Genomic DNA, 20,633 nt, shown 5'->3' on the forward strand with positions numbered 1-20,633 from the left:
CATCAGTAGGGCCGGTCACAAGGACACATGCCTGTAATCCCGGTGAGTCCAGAAGCTGAGGCATGAGGATCACAAGTTCAAGGCCAGCCTGGGCAATTTGGCCAGATGCTGTCTGAAAATAAAAAACAAAACAGGTCTGGGGGTGTGGCTCGGTGGCAGGGCTCACCTTGGTTCAATCCCCAGTACTGGGAAACAAATACTATCATTTGGTACCCAGAACTGTGGATAATTCTGGAGAGGACAAGTGAACAAGACAGGGTTCTGCCTCTGTGAGGATGCCTTAGGCCTGAGCCTAAGCAACTCCATTTTAAAAACTCCAGTTTGAAACCTGCAGTCTCACCAGGCACACCCACAGAGCTCTCCAGTATGGAGAGTTACTTCCCCTCACCCTGATAAACAGTGAAGCCCCTGGCAGGCTGTCCTCACCTGATAAGAGGGAAAGACAAGAAGATCAAGGTGCAGACCACCAGACCAGATGTTTCTGACCCAGGGTAAATGATGTCACTGAGAAACCCAGTGGTACCTGATAAGGATTGAAAGGGGGATCAAAAGCCCCAAAATTTAGTATAAACAATAGAGCTAATGAACAGGGATTCAGCGGCCAAAACAAGAATGCTGGAGAGCCTGATGAGGATCTGGACTGACATCCTATCACTTGACATTGTTCCTGATCCTCTGTGTGATTCTCACGGCTCTCAAACTCTACTGCCTCATGTGGACCTTGGTGAGAGCTGCAACTTCTCCCTATGACCCTCTTCTCAACCAGTCGTCCCTGCTTTGGTTCCTGACCTGGTCACTGCAGTCTGAGTGAGTATGCATCTGCTGGACATAAAACCTAAGGCTTAAGACTTTTGAACTTAGCCTGCAGAGGGAAAGTCTGTCATTAGCCTGCCATGATTAAGTGTGTTTTGCAGTGCTTAGAATGAATCTAGAATTGTTTGCTGTGAATTAATTAATCTAGAACTGTTTGCTATGAATTGATTATGTCTATTGCAATGCCTAGCATCAAGGATTGTCATTTTCTTGATTAAGAACCTATAGAGTGAAACTGTATTGAGTAATTTGAGTGAATAAAGCATTGAAAGGGGCAGAAGCGCGTGGACATTCTTTATTTCTCCCCTCGACTGCATACGTTACAATTTTGCCCCCTCGCAACAGCCTCCAAAGTCTTCTTAATGGAGTATGTGGATTTGAACAACTCTATTTTAATTTTACTCCAACAGAAATTTAGCATGTTCTTCCATCAGAAATATAGGCAACAAATTCCTGTAGTGGTAGCTATATGTGGATTTAATAGGAGTCACAGGTAAATTATGTCATATGTGATTGTTCTGTCTGAAAATACCATTCATTACTTTAAAATTAAAGTGATTTGATCTTATTAAAGTGTTAATTAGGAAGCATATGTCTTCCTATATCACCAGCAGTGGTTCTGTGAAGTATGTCCAAATCTCCCCACAGGGCCCAGGCTGCTCATCCCCTTGGGTGCTAGGAGTAATGGTGGCTGACAACTCTCAGCTGAATTTTTCTTCAGGAATTGCCCTCTACCGGAAGAAAACTGCCTCACAGCAAAATTACATTCCCTCCTTGAAGATAGGCTGCATCCTATTAGTAGACTCTCTAAGAGAACTTAGCTTCAAGTGGGGCAACACAGAAGGGCTATACCAGTTTCAGAGCTGTTTAGAGGATCAGCTGAGGATTCTATTGCAACTCCATGAGCATTAATCTCCCTGTGCCTATCCCCTCCTCCATCACTCTCTAGCAGCTCTTCATGAGACCACTCCATGCAAATCTTGAAATCTGAGATTGTTTAATGAATTTTATTATTTTGATATGGTAGGATCAACAGTAGATGATTGCCTTTGAAAAGATAGTTTATTATACTCCCAAATCCAAAGACAGGGAGTACATGCCGTGTCACCAGGGGTTGGGGGTATGTGGAAGCACCAGAATTTATCACAAGACCAGGGAGAGGGGGAATCTGTGGGCAAGAGCCTTCTCAGGAGAAAGGAATGGGGGAGACAGTGCAACAAGTTTAGGATTGTCTAATTTGAATAATTTCAGTTGCCCCTGGGGCAGGGCTGTCTCCAGTAGTCTGTTACCTGGCCATGGAGTGATTAGGATAGTTGTATAGTGGCCCAGAGTAGGAAAGCCCAATAAGAGAGTTGGTTCTATGTGTAGACTTAATAGAATGCTCAGAAAGGGGAACTGGTTGCTCTCTAGCCCATGCCTTGAACTTGGATCAAGACAGCATTTAAAATTTGTGAGATTGTGTGTGTGTGTGTGTGTGTGTGTGTGTGTGTGTGAGAGAGAGAGAGAGAGAGAGAGAGAGAGAGAGAGAGAGAGAGAAGATATTAAACCACCCAGGGTCTTTATCACTAAGCTATACCCCCAGCCCTTTTTTTAAAGAAAATTTGAGACAGGTTCTCACTAAATTGTCAAGGCTGGCCTCAAACTTTCCTGTCTCAGCCTCCCTAGTCACTGGGATTACAGGTGTGCACCACCACACCTAGCTTTAAGACACCATTTTTTCACAACTATCACATCAGTATATATTGTATTAATAAGTTCATAGCTATATTTCAATAAAAGTGGATTCATGCTAATTCCTTGCATTTTGCTTTATGCATTTAAAAATACTATTATTAGGAGACACTCATAAAATTCATCAGACTTCAAAATGCTCTATGGCACAAAAGAAGGCAAGAACCCCTGCTAATAGGAGATACAGGTATGCAAAGGAATAACCGTATTTTACATTCTTGATGTGTGTATGTTGGGACTCTTCTGGGCAAAAGGAAGAAGTGACTACTGTGAAGTCATGGACAGGAAGTAGGTATAAAAGGGAAAATTAAGTGCCAGCCATGCTTTGCAGAGGAGTTACTAAGCAGGGTGTTGAATGAGGAGTGGCATGGGGGCAAGAAGACAGTGGTGGCAAATCCTTAATCCACAATTCTGAAGGCAAAGACTTACTGCTCTTTATTCTCCTTTGTCCACCTATATTTCAGACAACATGCTAATATTGATATATAACACAACACACACACACACACACACACCAGTTTAAAATGATTGGTTACAACATCCTTCATTGAAGATGGTTGACAATGGGATTGTAACACTTTTAATCTTATCCCTTGTTCCTCCTGAAATGGGTACACACAGAAACAGGCACATTTTCTTCCTCTCTCCCATATCAATAGTCATATCCAATTGTGGATAATTAGCGACTTGGTGTTTACATTATGATAACCATGAAAATGTTATTCCTGGCTGATCCATATAGTGACTAATAAAGGATTATTTTTCTTGTAAAATTGTTTGCTGTAATTTAGTACTTGCCTTGTTTTTTTTCCCCTTTGTCTAGTTTTTAATGCTACCACTAAAATTCCTTTTGGCATTATAAATCTCCTCTCAATGCATTCAAACATACCAACCACACTATAGGTTTCATTTTTCCCTTGAGACTTTTGTCCTTGATAAACCCTGACTCTTTCCACTTCTAGATTGTTTGCATAGGACTTCTACTAGTCATCATCCTGAGATTCCCTTTGGACATTTTCCTTTCCTGTGTTGGATCTCTGGTTTCTGGATACCATGTGTTCTTCTTTGCATTGTTTTGGGAGCACATTAGTTTTTATGATCTTGAAAATCTAAAATTGTTTGTATTTTACCCCCACATTTGCTTGGTAATTTGAATATGTAATTCTAAGCCTGGAAACTATTTCCTTCAGAATTATAAAGCACCTGTCTCCTTGCCTTCTAGTTTTTATTTAGCTGTTGGGAGGTCACACTCAATATATTAATCATCTTCTGAAAAGATGTATGTTGATACAGGCCTCTTTGTTTCTATTGGTTTGGTACTAGATGAGAACCTTCAATCCAGAAAATTATAGACTTCACATTGGGGATATTTTCTCTTCTCTTTCTTTTCCTTCTCCTCTTGATCCTTCTCTCTTTTCTATAACTTACTCCCTTTTTATTGGTTCTTTAAGAAACTCCTGGCACTCATTATGGTGGATCCCCTAGACTGAAAATCTTCTTGCATTTTCTATGTATCAAATTTTGTTTTGTTTTTAGAAAATTTAAAAAAACCCAACCATTGTATTAGTTAAAAAATTTATGCTATCACATTTTAAATTTCCAAGGTGTGTGCATATATATTGTATGTACAGTAGTCCTCCCTTATCTATCAGGCATATGTTTGAAGACCCATTGGGTGCCTGAAATTATAAATAGTACCAAATCTTATATAAACAATGTTTTTCACTATGTATACATATCTAAGATAAAGTTTAATTTGGAAATTAGGCACAGCAAAGAATTAATGATAATAACTAATAATATAATAGAAAAATTATAGCAATATAGTGTGTAACACAACCTATATAAATGTTCTTTCTCCCTCACCCCCTCTCAAACAAAATATCTTGTTGTACTGTACCCATCCCCTTGTATACAGCAATTCTTCTTGTAATGATGTGCAATGACACAATGCCTACCTAATGAGATGAAGTAAGGTGAATGATGCAGACATTGTAATGTAATACGTTAGGCATTTACGTAATGGTTACTTAAGAACAAGCACTGTGATAGCACAATAGTCCATCTGATAACAAACTGGCTAATGGACTGGTAATGTATATAGCACTGATACACTGGTCAAAGAGATGATTTGCATCCTGGGCTGAAAGGAGCAAGATGAAATGAGATTCATTATGCTACTCAGAATGACAGGCAATTTAAAACTTATAAATTGTTTATTTCTGGAAATTTCCATTTAATATTTTTGGGCCATGGTGACTGAGAGTAACTGAAATGGAAGATAAAGGGAAATTATCATATTGTTCTCCTCATTGCATGTGAATTTCTTTATAATATTGGAATAAAGTGGAAGTCTTAGTTCTTAGTCAATGAGGCATGAGAAATGTGTAGGATAGTTGTGGCATTAACATGTATCATATCTAATCAGTTTTCCATGATACTCTTGGTACCACAACAAATTCTTGTGGTTAAAAGAATGCAAATCATGTCATAGTTCTGCCTGTTTCTCTCCTGTCTAAACAAACACACATGTGTGTACATATCTGCATGAGTGCTTAAGTACATGTATATATGCGAGTATATATTTATGTGACTGTGTTTGCATATGCATGTACACACAGATACAAGCATGTAAGTTTGCCAGTCCTTGGAAATGTAATGTAAACTACTGCTGTCATACCATATTAGAAATTAGAAAAGTCATGACTCCTTTGTAGTCACACATTAAATTGATGTGTCGCTGTAGTAAAATAAGTCAATTTCTCAAACTTCCAGTTCCTCATCTTTATAAGTTTTTCTTTTGTATTTTATGATGTTTACACAATTCCCTTTCTCTTGCTCAATTACCCTTTCTTCCCCACATTTCTCCTGTCTCAGAATTTTCTTTCACAATTCTTCAATTTTCTTCACAATTGTTGATTTTTTTGTTAGATTTCACCATTATCTAAGATTTCCTTGATTTCACACAATTCTCTTTCTTTCTTTAGATTATCTATTCTTTTATGCAAGTCTCTTAATCTCCTGCAACTTTTTGTCTCTCCCACAGCTCTCTGTTTTTGCCCCCAATGCTCCTGTTTTTCTCAAAATTCCTGTCTCTCCCGTAATTCTGTCTCTACACCATTCCCTTTTTTCCCCCACAGTTCTTGTGTCTCTCCCACAGTTATTTCTTTCACACAGTTATTTTTCCAACAATCCTATGCATTTCTTAGAATTCTCTGTGTCCCCAACAATCTTCCAGTTGTCCCACAGTACCTTCTCTATTGCACAATTTTTAGTTCTTTTCTACAATGATGTATGTCCCTCACAATCCCCAAGTTCTCTCTCAATTCTCTATTCTTTCCAAGGATTCTGTCTCTCATTTCTCCTATCTGAACAATTCTCTGTTCATTTCTGTGATTCACCTATTCTCCCTGCAATTTCCTTGTCTTTCATACAAATTTCAATTCTTTCCCATGTTTGTCCAACAATACTCTCTTCCACAATTTCCTCTCTCCCACAGTTCCTTTGATCTCTCACAATTCTCTGTTGACCCCATGATTCCTATCTCTTCCACAATGCTATATTCTTTTCCACAATCCCTGCTCTCCCAGAATTTTTCTCTCTCCCATAATTCTCTGTTATTTCCCACAATTCTGGCCCTCCCAGAATTTCTTGTTTTTCCCATAATTCTCTGTCTCTATCACAAATCTATTTCTCCCATAGTACTTTGGTTTTTGCCACAAGTATCTTCCTCTCCCACAATTCCTGTTTCTCCCATAAATCTTTGACTCTCCCATAATTCTGTTCTGCCCACAATCCTCCTTTTTGTCCCACAATGCTGTATATCTCCCACAATCCCCAGTCTCTAACATGATTCCTTATCTTTCTCACAATACCCTCTTTCTCGCAGCGCTGTTATTTCCCACAATTCTCTGTATCTCCCACAATGCTCTGCTTTCCCCACAATTTTTCATGTTTCTCCTTTGTACCACAATTTCCTTCTTTTCCAAAATTCTCTCAAAATTTTCTGTTCTTTCTCACAATCCCTCTCTCTCCCATAACTCCACTCTCTCCCATAATTTTCTCTCTCCCATAATTCCCCTCCTTTTCCTGTAATTATCTATTTCCAACAATGCACTGCTCTTTCCAATGATTCTTCTGTATCTCCCACAATCCTCTGTTTTTCCCCACAATTCTGTTTCTTTCCATAATTCTCCTGTCTCTCCCACAATGCTGTTTTCCCCAAAATACTCTATGTCTACCTCAGGGTTCTGCTTTTCCCATAATTCTTCTCTGTCCCACAATGCTGTTTGCCCCACAGTGTTCTTTACACCATGAGTCTTATGTACAATTTCCCTATTTCTCACAATTTTCTGTTCTTTCCCACAATATGGCTCTTCTACAAGCCTGTCTCTCCTGTAATTCTTTTTCCCACAACATTGCTCTTTCCAATAATTCTTGTCTTTCACAATGCTCCAACCTTTCCTATAATTCTTTATTCTCTCCTATGGTTTGCTCTCTCCCACAATTCTCTGGTCTTTCCTATCATCCTCCTTTTTGTCTCATAATTCTGTTCTTTCTCACAAAGCCCCCCCCCAATGATGTATTTCCTCACAATCTCATGGTTCTCCAATAATTCCTTGTTCCTGCTGCTATTTTTCTCTCCTACAATGCTCTATGCCTCATGTAATCCCTGTCTCTCACACCTTTCCTTGTCTTTCCTACAATTCTGTTATTTCATGAATCCTGTGTCTTTCATAATGCTTTGTTTTCCCATAATTCTCTGCTCTTTCCCAGGATTTCTCTGCACCTCCTTCAGTAGTCTGGTCTTTCTCATAAGTGCCCCACAATTTTCTATGTCTCCCACAATCCCCCTCTCTCTCACACAATACTCTGTACTTTCCCATGATTCTCCTGTTTTTAGCACAATGTCCCTCTCTAACAATTCTGTTCTTTTTCACAATTGTTTTTGTCTCACAATGTCTTCTCTCTTCCACAATTCTCTGTTTTATCCTATCATTCTCCTGTTTTTAGCATACTTTCTCTCTGTCCCTAAATGCTTTGTCTCCCACAATCCCCTGGTTTTCCCACAGTGATTTGCCTCTCGGGCAGTTCTTTTTCTCTCCCACAATTCTGTGTTCTTTACCACAATTTTCTCTTCTTTTTTTCATATTTCCCTGTCACACCAACATTTTCCCTTCTTATAATTCCATTTCCCATAATTCTCATTTCTCTCAAAATCCTTTGTTCTGTCCCATAGTTCTATACTCTCTCATTCACAATTCTCTATTACAATAGCTCATTCTCTTTCCCAATTCCCCAGTCTCTTTCCTTACTTCCAATTTTCTTTCATGATTGTGTTCTATGAAAATTACTTACTTTTTCATAATTTCCTATATTCCTCAAAATTCTCCCATAATAATGTCTCTTCCCCCATGTTTTCCAGATTTCCCCCACAATTCCTGTTTCTCCCAGAATTCTCTGTCCTTCTTACAGTTCCACATGTTTCTCATAATTCTTAATTTGCTTTCAATGATTCTGTTTTGCCTACAATTAATCTCTCCCCAAATTCCTCAATCTCTCTAACCATTTTCTATTCTCTCTCACAACTCTCAGTTTTCAATCACAATTTCTTAGAACACTTTCATTTTTCCTGGTCCTGAATCTCCAGTTTTCCAAGATCAAGCCTAAACAGGGAGGCTGTGCAGGTAATATTTTTATAGTCTATATCATTTTGCAAAAATTACCACTCAATGAAGCACTCAGTGAAAGAAAAGATAAAAATATGAATCTTGAATAATATCACTCATTCAAGAGTATTTACAGAGCATCTAGAATGTGCCAGGTATTGTAGTTAATTGCTGTAAATACAGAAATGGTGGACAAAGTCCTTGCTGTTATAGGATTTGCATTATTGTAAATGAATAGCTCAACCAACAAACAGTCCAACACAAAAACAGATGAGGGCTGGGGCTGTAGCTCAGTGGCAGAGCACTTGCCTATCATGTGTGATGCACTGGGTTGAATCCTCAGCACCACATAAAAATAAATAAAGGCATGATGTCCATTAACAACTACAAAAAATTAAAAATATTTTAAAAAACAACAGATGAATAATTTCAAATCATGAGAAACATCAAGAAAAAATTAAGTAATTTGACAGAGATTGAGGGGAAGTTCTGCTGCTCAAAGCTTGGTCTCTGAAGAGTAGATTTGTATCTTTTGGGAGCTTGTTAGACATGCAAAACGTCAAGCCCCACCCCAGAATCACTGAGTCAAATTCTCCCTTATTTGTGACTGGATACTCTTTGATATATATTAAGGAGTTTGCTTGGGAACTGTTGGGCCTACAATGGGTCCAATTCAGAAAGTTGAAGTAGTTGTTACAATAAAAGATATCCTCAATCAGTGAATTAATTTATTTTAGAAGTTTATGTTAAGAAGTCACAAACTCTCACAAAAAGCTCAGGACTTCAGGACTCACTGATTATTACTAATATGTACACTCTCAAGTTATTACAGTGGTTGTAAGAATATTAAACTGAATAATAGTATCTGTGCTTCTTTTATTATAGGTCACTCTCAACTTCTGATCTGAACCCTAGTTCCATATCTTCAGGCTTACACAGGGCATCACTCTTTTTAAAAAAATCTCTAAATTATAGCTCCACTTAAAGTCTGGACTCTCCTTGATATCTCTCAAGGGTTCTGAGTGGAAACTGATGGGCCAATAATGGGACCAATTCCATACAATGAAGAATATTGTCTGATAAATGCCAACTGAAAGCTGATCAACCTTTTCCTCTGGGAATCTACTAGGTATGAGGTGTGATAGGAGTCAGGGCTGAGTTTACTTTCATGGCAGTGCTTCTCAACTGGAGTCAATTTTGCTGCCCCATCCAGGATGTATATAGCAATATCTCCAGCTATTTTTGGTAGTTATGCTTGTGATGGGTTGCTACTGGCATCAAATGAGACGAGGTCAAGGATGCTATTAAATATCCTACAACACATAAGAAAGCTCTTGTAATATATGAATATATCACAGTGACTCTCACCATTATATATGTCCACAAGACATTATGTAAAAAAAAATAGCCGAAAGATTCATAGAGCAAAGGGAAGGGAACAGGGGAGAGAGAAAGGGAGGGAAAGGGAAGTTCTGGGGACTAATTTAGAGCAAATTATATTTCATGCTTTTATAATTATGTCAAAAGGAATGAATTAAAAATTCTAAAAGAATAAAAAAAGAATTATCTGGCTCTAGATGTTAATAGTGCCAAAGTGGAGAAACACTATTCTTGGAAAACCAAAGGCCACAGACTTCTTTCCCTTAATACCTAACAGCTGGAGCATGGACTCCTACTCCTCAGCTTAGCCAGTGTATACATTGTGTATAAACTAAGTAATTACTTTGGGGATAATTTATTATTCCTTCTTTCTGCCCCAATTAAAGACAGTAATTGTGAAACTAAAGTGGATGGGGAGACCACTGTTGCACAATATCAAATGTTGTTGTTGTTGTTATTATTATTATTAGGATTATTATAATTAGGTTGGTGATCCATTTGTTGCTTTAGGTGGGCCTTTATGAGTGACTGGATTTAACATGGTGGTCTAAAAGTGACTGGGGTTGCTCACTGGTAATAATGAGTGAGCACTGCTCTACAGAAGATTCCTTATAGAGCCATGGGAATCCCCAATCACCCAGGTGGGAAACAGCAATAGTCTTGCCTAGAGGAGTGGGGATTTGATCTTTCCTTCCCTTTGGAAATAATTAATGGATCTGTTTTTCTAATGTTTTCTGGTGTTAAAGAGAACAGGGTAACCATAGGGTTATGTTAGTGAAATTTCCAGTGGCTATTGGATTTGCTTTTCATTTGAAAAGCATAAACTGCAAGTGAGGACCTTCCAACATGTTATTCTTTTGAAGAGGAGAAACATGGTAGACTATAATTGTCTGAAACTATCACCTTACTGTGTTGAGAGCCACAGCCGAAGGGGCCCCAGCAAACTTTCAGACTGCCAGCTGATGATTGGCTCACAGAGGCCCCAGCAACATCTAGCTGATTGGCTCCTCTGTGGTGATGCTCACTGGGGGACTTCTTTGGCTCCGCCCACACGAACCAGACAATCGGCCTCAAGAGCAGGAGGATTGTGGGAGGTGGTGAGGCTTGTGTTTGTGTGAGAGGCTTGTGGGAAGCTGGTGGTGGCAGTTGGGCTCTGAGGGTTTTTCCTGAGGAGCTGTTTTGTTTGGCCTGTGTGGTTCTAAAAATAAAGTTTGTTTCTTTTGACAAGTGCTCCTGAATTGTGCCCAGCCAGACTGCAGCATTACTGCCTAAAAAGGAAAGATGAACTAAGAAGAATGGAGTAAAAGAAAGGCCTGCTGCCTTCAAGAAGCATGGGACAAGATGGGTTCTGGATTGAATACATTGAAGTTAAGATAACAATGGTTACTTAGGCAGGGAAAACCAAAGAGCAGTTGGGAACACAGAACTGGAACTCAGGGAAGCGCTGGTTGAAGATAAGGAAGTATAAGTCATCATATATGACTGGATGTTAAAAACTACAAGAATGGATGGTGTTATCCCTCAAAGTTTTGAGGTTTTCTTTGCTTTCGTTGCATATTTACCAAAGAACCAATGACTCTAGTTTGGTTCCCCTACTAGGAAGAAAATGTTTGACTAGCCAACATAAATATATTCATTTCTCCTTGGAAGTTTTATTTCTTAGTGTAAGCATTGTGAATTAATAAATTGGAAAGAAGAGAAGTAAAAATGGAAGGAAAATCAAAAAGGCGAGGAGGTCTCAGTGGCTATAGAAGAAAATAAGGAGGGCTGTCTTGCATGGTTTGGAGTCACTCTAAAGTGGGATTGAAGAATTAAAGCCACAAAAGACAAGTTGACAAACCATTCTTTACCACCACCACATGAAATGCGGTTTTCCAAGAAATGTGCTTTGGGGGATATTGAAATTCATATTTTAATTTTTGAATCCTAGTAGGTACAGATGTTTGTGATATTATTCCATTGTGTGGCTTCCGTATGCAATAAAACCCAAAGATATATAGGCTTTAAGTGCACAGTTATTGGTAGGAATATTTAAAACATGCAACGGAGGTTTCTGTACTTCCCTCTCCCCTCCCTGACACAGCAGCAATGGCAATATGAGGCTTTACATTCAAAGTAATACATTTCAAATTATAAAATGTGAAATAGTTAACACAATGCTAAGATATCTTAGTTGCCCTTCTGCTCTGGAGGATCTATGTCAGCTTGCCTACAGTTCCAGTCTATTTACATCTCCCCTCATTTTACTTCAAAAGCACAGGCAGCCATGTTATTAGGAAACATGGTTCATGGGATTATCTGGGGAGGGATCTGTTGTCCCTGGATCTCTGTCTTACCAATGGTGCCAGTCAGGGTTCTTTAAAGAAACAGAAACGTTAGGGTGTATGTGGGTGCACACATGTGCACAACAAGCATGTAAAAGGAATCATAAAGAATTGGCTCACATAATTATAGGAACTGACAAGTCTGAAATCTGTAGGGTGAGTTGGCAGGCAAACATTTCCTGAATTCCGATCATGTGCTGAATATGGTGCCAGGCTCTGAGGCCAAGGGTTGCATGGGGTATGTTTCCTGCTGCCTCACTAATGCTCTAGTTAGCAAGACTTATATACATTCAAATAATTTCATTTATTGTGGTTAGCTTACAAAGTCACTTTGGAATATAAAGAAAATGTACTTAGTGATTGTTTTTAGTCTGAAGGAGATGACTCTGAATTGAGGATTTTTATGTATAATTTTAACCATTATAAGTGGACTACAATTTGGGAGTATTAAATACAGTTACAATATTATGCAGCCATCACCATGAGTTGACTTTTGAAGACTAAGTAGGGTTATTCCTGTGTAGTGAATACTGCTAGATAGTATAGAACAGCCATTCTCTCCCTGACTTATTTATTTAAAAAACTCAAATGATAGCATACTTTATATAGAGTTTTTATTTAGTTTTTTTTTTTCCTAATGTGGTGCTGGGGAATGAAACCAGTGCCTCATACATGGTAGGCAAGTGCTCTGCCACTGAGCCACAACCCCATCCTTATATAGATTTTTAAATTTTATTTTATTTTTTAATTGTAGTTGGACACAATACCTTTATTTAACTTATTTATTTTTATGTGGTGCTGAAGCTCGAACCTAGGGTCTCGCACATGCAAGGCAAGTGCTCTACTGCTGAGCCACAACCCCAGCCCCTATATAGAGTTTTTTTTTTATTGTTGGTCGTTCAAAACATTACATAGTTCTTAATATATCATATTTCACAGTTTGATTCAAGTGGGTTATGAACTCCCAATTTTACCCCATATACAGATTGCTGTATCACATCAGTTACCCTTCCATTGATTTACATATTGCCATTCTAGTGTCTGATGTATTCTGCTGTCTGTCCTATTCTCTACTATCCCCCCTCCCCTCCCCTCCCCTCCCCTCCCCTCCCCTCCCCTTTTCTCTCTCTACCCCCTCTACTGTAAATCATTTCTTCCACTTGTATTATCTTGTCTTACCCCTCCTTTCCTCTTATATGTAATTTTGTATAACCCTGAGATCACCTTCCATTTCCATGCGATTTCCCTTCTCACTCCCTTTCCCTCCCACCTCTCATCCCTGTTTAATGTTAATCTTCTTCTCAAGCTCTTCGTCCCTACCCTGTCCTTGGTTACTCCCTTTATATCAAAGGAGTCATTTGGCATTTGTTTTTTAAAGATTGGCTAGCTTCACTTAGCATAATCTGCTCTAATGCCATCCATTTCCCTCCAAATTTTATGATTTTGTCATTTTTTAATGCAGAGTAATACTCCATTGTGTATAAATGCCACATTTTTTAATCCATTCATCTATTGAAGAGCATCTAGGTTGGTTCCACAATCTTGCTATGGTGAATTGTGCTGCTATGAACATCGATGTAGCAGTGTCCCTGTAGCATGCTCTTATTAGGTCTTTAGGGAATAGACCAAGAAGGGGAATAGCTGGGTCAAATGGTGGATCCATTCCCAGCTTTCCAAGAAATCTCCATACTGCTTTCCAAATTGGCTGCACCAATTTGCAGTCCCACCAACAATGAACAAGTGTACCCTTTTCCCCACATCCTCTCCAGCACTTGTTGTTGTTGGACTTCATGATGGCTGCCAATCTTACTGGAGTGAGATGGTATCTTAGGGTGGTTTTGATTTGCATTTCTCTGACTGCTAGCGATGGTGAGCATTTTTTCATGTACTTATTGATTGATTGTATGTCCTCCTCTGAGAAGTGTCTGTTTAGGTCCTTGGCCCATTTATTGATTGGGTTATTTGTTATCTTATTGTCTAATTTTTTGAGTTCTTTGTATACTCTGGATATTAGGGCTCTATCTGAAGTGTGTGGAGTAAAGATTTGTTCCCAGGATGTAGGCTCCCTGTTTATCTCTCTTATTGTTTCTTTTGCTGAGAAAAAACTTTTTAGTTTGAGTAAGTCTCATTTGTTGATTCTAGTTGTTAACTCCTGAGCTATGGGTGTCCTATTGAGGAATTTGGAGCCCGACCCCACAGTATGTAGATCATAGCCAACTTTTTCTTCTATCAGACACCGTGTCTCTGATTTAATATCAAGCTCCTTGATCCATTTTGAGTTAACTTTTGTGCATGGCGAGAGAAAGGGATTCAGATTCATTTTGATGCAAATGGATTTCCAGTTTTCCCAGCAACATTTGTTGAAGATGCTATCCTTTCTCCATTGCATGCTTTTAGCCCCTTTATCAAATATAAGATAGTTGTAGTTTTGTGGATTGGTTACTGTGTCCTCTATTCTGTACCATTGGTCCACCCGCCTGTTTTGGTACCAGTACCATGCTGTTTTTGTTACTATTGCTCTGTAGTATAGTTTGAAGTCTGGTATCACTATACCGCCTGATTCACACTTCCTGATTAGCATTTTTTTTTGCTATTCTGGGTCTTTTATTATTCCATATGAATTTCATGATTGTTTTATCTATTTCTACAAGAAATGCTGTTGGGATTTTGATTGGCATTGCATTGAACTTATAGAGAACTTTTGGTAATATCGCCATTTTGATGATGTTAGTTCTGCCTATTCATGAACAGGGTATATTTTTCCATCTTCTAAGGTCTTCTTCTATATCTCTCTTTAGGGTTTTGTAGTTTTCATTGTATAAGTCTTTCACCTCTTTTGTTAGGTTGATTCCCAAGTATTTTATTTTTTGGGGGGATATTGTGAATGGAGTAGTTGTCCTCATTTCCGTTTCAGAGGATTTGTCACTGATATACAGGAACGCATTTGATTTATGCGTGTTGATCTTATATCCTGCCACTTTGCTGAATTCATTTATTAGCTCTAATAGTTTCTTTGTAGACCCTTTTGGGTCTGCTAGGTATAGAATCATGTCATTTGCAAATAGTGATAATTTAAGTTCTTCTTTTCCTATTTTTATGCCTTTAATTTCTTTCGTCTGTCTAATTGCTCTGGCCAGTGTTTCGAGGACTATGTTGAACAGAAGTGGTGAGAGAGGGCATCCCTGTCTTGTACCAGATCTTAGAGGGAATGCCTTCAATTTTTCTCCATTCAGAATGATGCTGGCCTGTGGCTTATCATAGATTGCTTTTACAATGTTGAGGTATGATCCTGTTATCCCTAATTTTTCTAGAGTTTTGAACATAAAGGGATGCTGTACTTTGTCAAATGCTTTTTCTGCATCTATCGAGATGATCATATGGTTCTTATTTTTAAGTCTATTGATGTGGTGAATAACATTTATTGATTTCCGTATATTGAACCAGCCTTGCATCCCAGGGATGAATCCTACTTGATCATGGTGTATAATTTTTTTGATATGTTTTTGAATCCAATTCGCCAGAATTTTATTGAGGATTTTTGCGTCTAGGTTCATTAGAGATATTGGTCTGTTGTTTTCTTTCTTTGAAGTGTCTTTGTCTGGTTTAGGCATCAGGGTGATGTTGGCCTCGTAGAATGTATTTGGAAGTTCTCCCTCTTTTTATATTTCCTGAAATAGCTTGAAAAGTATTGGTGTTAGTTCCTCTTTAAAGGTTTTGTAAAACTCTATATAGAGTTTTAATCTTTGCTTTTCTTCACCTAACATATCTTGTGGGTTCTCCATATTAGTGCATACAGTGTTCCTGTGTGTTTTTATTTAATGGATGGATGTAATTCCATTTTAAGAGATTAAGATAATTTTTGTGTCCCCTCACTGGTGAATTGAATTTAAATTGTTTCCAATACTTTTCTATTATAAAAAATACTTCAGTGACTAACATTGGATTTGCATAATTTACATTGTGTAAACATATCTGTATAGTATCTAGAATTGAAATGTCTGGGTCAAGGAGATTGTGTTTGTAACTTTGACATATACTTCCAAATGATCCTTCACAGGTGGTTGTACAAATTAACACTTCCCTCAAGAATGTATGAGAGTACCTATTTCCTTATACTTTCATCAACACAAGAGTATTTATCTTTTTTATTATTGATTTGTAGGTACCATTTACATAATATTTTTTTCACTAAAGTATGAGAAATATTTTCTGAATTTCTTATTTTTATTATGTTTTTGTTTGTTTTAAAATTAATTAATTATTTTTTCAAATTTGTTATACACGAAGCAGAGTTCATTTCTGTTCATAGAACACAAATGGAGCACATTTTTTCATTTCTCTGGTTGTACGCAAAGTAGTCACACCATTTGTGTCTTCATACACACACAATAGATGATTGTTATATATACACAATGGAATATTACTTAGTATTAAAAGAAAATAAAATTATGGCATTTGAAGGTTCTTGGATGGAGTTGGAGAATATCATGTTAAGTGAAGTAAGCCAATCCCCCAAAACCAAAGATCAAATGTTTTCTCTTATAAGTGGATGCTGATCCATAATGGGGGTAGGGGGTAGCATGAGAGGAATGGAGGAACTTTGGATAGGGAAAAGGGGAAGGAGGGGAAGGGAGGGGGTATGGGGGTAGGAAAGATGGTGGAATGAGATGGACATCATTACCTCTAGGTACATGTATTTATTATGGTTTTGATTTGGGTTAATTTACTTTGCAAAATTTTATGCATCTCGATTTTATAACATTTTATTATTTTTCCCAAATTTATTAATGTATGATTGACAAACAAAAGGTGAATGTATTTAAGATGTATATAATGAAGTTTTGATATATACATACATTCTGAAATGATTATCAACATCATTAATTAATATCCATCACTTTATATTGTTACCTTTGTGAGTGATGCTGAGGTTTAAGAGCACTTGAGATCTACTGTCTTAACAAGATTCCAGTATATAATACATTATTATAGTCCCCATGCTGTACATTAGAACTCCAAAGATTATTCATCTTATAGCTAGAAGATTGAGCTCTTTGACCAACATCTCTTTATTTCACTCATTCTTTGATTCAAGGTAATAATTTTTCTATTACTTAAAGGAAAACCTCCTCCTCATATTTCTTATATAAATGAGATCATGTGGCATTTGTCTTTTCATGTGTGGTTTATTTCACTTAGCATAATGTCCTCCTCTTTCATCCATGCTGTCACAAACAGCAGGACTTCCTTTTTCAAAAGACTTAATGGTATTCTGTTGCTACACATACCACATTTCCCTTATCCACTCATCTGTCAGCAAACACTTGGGTCATCTCCATACCTTGGTTATTGTGAATAATGCTGCAATGAACATAAGAATGCAGATTATCTTTGAGATGATGATTTAATCTCTTTGGGAGATTAAATTTCACCTAGTAACAAAATTGGGGGCTCATAAGTGGTAGTTATATTTTTCAATTTTTTGAGAAACTGCCATATGATTTTCCATAATGTTTGTACCAATTCACAAGGGCTTTATTTTCTCCATATTTTCACCAACATTTGTATTCTTTCAATGTTTTGATGATACCTATTCTAACAGGTGTGAAGAGATATCTCATTGTGGTTTTTATTTTGCATCTCCCTGATCATCGGTACTGTTAAGATGGGGGAACTTAGATTTTAAGAGGAGGAATCACTCTGTCTGCATCCCCCCAGTTCCACAAAATGCTGGGAGACCCATCACTTTAAGCCATTAACTTTAATAGATTACATTTGTTTATTTAAGTTACTCACAAAATAAAATTCTGGAAGTATACCTAGGATGTTTGTTAAAGAGGAAAAGTGAGCATTTAATTGGTGGTGTTTATTAGAAAATATTTGGTCCTGGTTTAAAAAAAATCATTCTTCCTACCTCTCCTTTACTTTATCATTTTTTTTGCTTTCCTTTATTTCTCATCCTCACTTTTCTTTTTCTGTTATCCCTCTTTTTTCCATCCTTCTTTCTGTACCTTTCCCTCTTTTTCTTTTTTTGTCCACAAATTATTGAGTATGTACTATGTGAAAACTACTATGTTAGATAAGAAAAAGAAAAGATCTACCTCAGCACTAATATTGAAGGCTCCAGGCAACAGGGATTTAGACTTCTTTTTTTAATTTTTAAATTTTATTTGTTTATTTTTGGTACCAGGGATTGAACTCAGGGGCACTCGACCACTGAGACACATCCCCAACCCTATTTTGTATTTTTATTTAGAGACAGGGTCTCACTGAGTTGCCTAGCACTTCACCATTGCTGAGGCTGGCTTTGAACTCACAGTTCTCTTGTCTCAGTCTCTGGAGCCTCTGGTATTACAGGCATGTGCCACCACACCCAGCTAGAATTCTTGAACACAGAGATTATCTCAAGATTGCTTTCCAAAGCTGGGCATGGTGGTATAGCCTGTAGTCCCAGGTAATCAAGAGGCTGAAGCAGGAGGATCACTTGAGTCAAGGAGTTTGAGACCAATCTGGGCAACACAGAAACCTCATAACAACAACAACAACAACAACAACAAATTTGTTTTCCAAATGATCTCTAGGTCATCTTGATGCCACTAGTGAGAGTTTTCTGGATTTAGGTAGCCATAGAAGAGGAGTGTTCTGGCTGGAAATGAGACAAGATCTGATGAGTAAATGAAACTGAGGGATACATACTTCCAATCAAGATTAAGCTTTGGCAACAATGCTTGGTGTGTAGGAGTTTAGAACTGGTTGGTATTATTGAAAGGACTACAACACCGGCCTTTAATTTAAAAGGGATGTTGGGGTGGAGCGTGGCAGGTGGTGAGCCAAAGGAATTTACTGTAGCCAAGAAATAAGCTTAAGCACTAACTCCATTGTCGGCAAGGAGGCAGAGACATTCCAGTTTTCAGTTGAAGATAGCCTCTTTATTCTGGACATGCTTTCCTAAATTCTACCTCTTCCTTTTCTGGAAAACAAAGCAAAGTTCTTTATTCCAGGTATCAAAAAATAAATGACTGTATTTAACATGAATCTTTGACCTAATTGTGTTATAAAAGCACACTCTAGTTATTTCATTAGTATACATGTTCTCTCCCACAACGTAGTTTGTGCTCTGCATTTTGGGGATCCCACATAGTGCACATTTTGATTCTCAGAAAAGTGGGACAGGCTGAATTCTCATCTCTAATCTATGCAATCTGGATCTCTAGGTCATCTTGGTGCCACTAGTGAGAGTTTTCTGGATTTAGTGATTTAGCACTGGTTATTTTCACCTTTTCTGAGGACGGAATCTTGGAATGGAGACCAGATGGAAAAATCTGAAAAGTTTCTTTTACTTTGAGAACCATGAAAGCAGATACAACAGCTTATCCAGCAGCTATTAACTCCACATTACCAACACACCTCTCCACAAAGACTTCAGAATCTTCAATGTGAGCATTTTTTTAAAAAAAGTAACAACTTTGGAAGGAAAAAGAATCATAAACTAAGTTTTGGGAGTAAGATCTCTTAAAAACAAAAAGAAACTCTAAGAAATCGCCACTGGGGGGCGATAGAAGTTCAGAAACTGCTCTGCTAATCCCTGAGGCCACTGAGCACTTTAGCTGGTTTATTTATCCAAAGATGGAATTTGGACGTGTGAACCACCAAGCTCACGGAAATTCCTGGATGAGGAGCACAGTCCTGGGAAAAGCCTACCAGAGATGGAATTAGCACCTTGGCAGGCCGCCTTTAACACAAAGAGCTTTCCTTTCTTGTGCAGTTTAAGAATTTACTTCAATTCCCTTTAGTCTGCAACAGAGGGAGGCCAAGTTAAACTGCAAAGAAATGAGACAACAAAGAAGGGTGTTTGTTTATCATTACCTGCAAACACATGCAAGCATACAGTTTAAATGGCATTAAGGCATCTCACAGCCACTTGGATCAGAGTTTTGGCTGGTGGGTGGACCTCAGTTAATATGGGGAGAGGAGGGAGGGTATAGAGTTTTTCTTAGGAAATTTGGAGTGATAGTTAATACTTCAAGAGACAGCTAAATAATCAAGTGAGAGGGAGATTAGACAGGTTTAGAAAGGTATCCTATGGGAAATAAAGAAGAAAAATATATCTTTACTGCACGAGTAATTTTGCAACCACTTGATGACATTCTATGGACTTCATTTTTCCTTTGTGATTTCCTTAGAGGTACTTGGAACTGATGTTAGGACTGGAGTCCAGCCCTGGTACCAGACTTGGGTCAGCACACTCTATTAAGAATTATCAGTGTTGTGGTGCAGTCACTAATCTTACTTGGTTTTCTTTTCTCTCCCAAGATTTTCATGAATAAAGTTCCATCAGTGAAAGGATTTGTCCTGCTGCCCCTCCAAGGAGGGCCAAAGGACAGGGAGATGTGGACTTTACGAAGGCAGTCCAGAATTTACTTTTGTACCTAAGAGAGGTCACACATATATCCAAGAACTCATGTTGCATCCCATTCCTCAGAGGATTTCCATTTCTAAAGCTCTCCCATCTGGCATAGGTATAAATTGGGGATTCTAGATTGCAGCATGGATGGAATGCTTGGTATTCTGTGCCTTCTAGAAGTTGCTGACACATGTTTCTGAGGGACACTCACATAACCTAGAAGTGTGATATCCTAAGATATTATGGGTGAGAAGTCCAGATGAGTAAGTTTAAATAGAAAAAAAATGGTTCACATACCTGGGAAGTCCAGAA

Source organism: Ictidomys tridecemlineatus, chromosome X (assembly GCF_052094955.1).
Source record: "Ictidomys tridecemlineatus isolate mIctTri1 chromosome X, mIctTri1.hap1, whole genome shotgun sequence".
Classification (NCBI taxonomy): Eukaryota; Metazoa; Chordata; class Mammalia; order Rodentia; family Sciuridae; genus Ictidomys; species Ictidomys tridecemlineatus.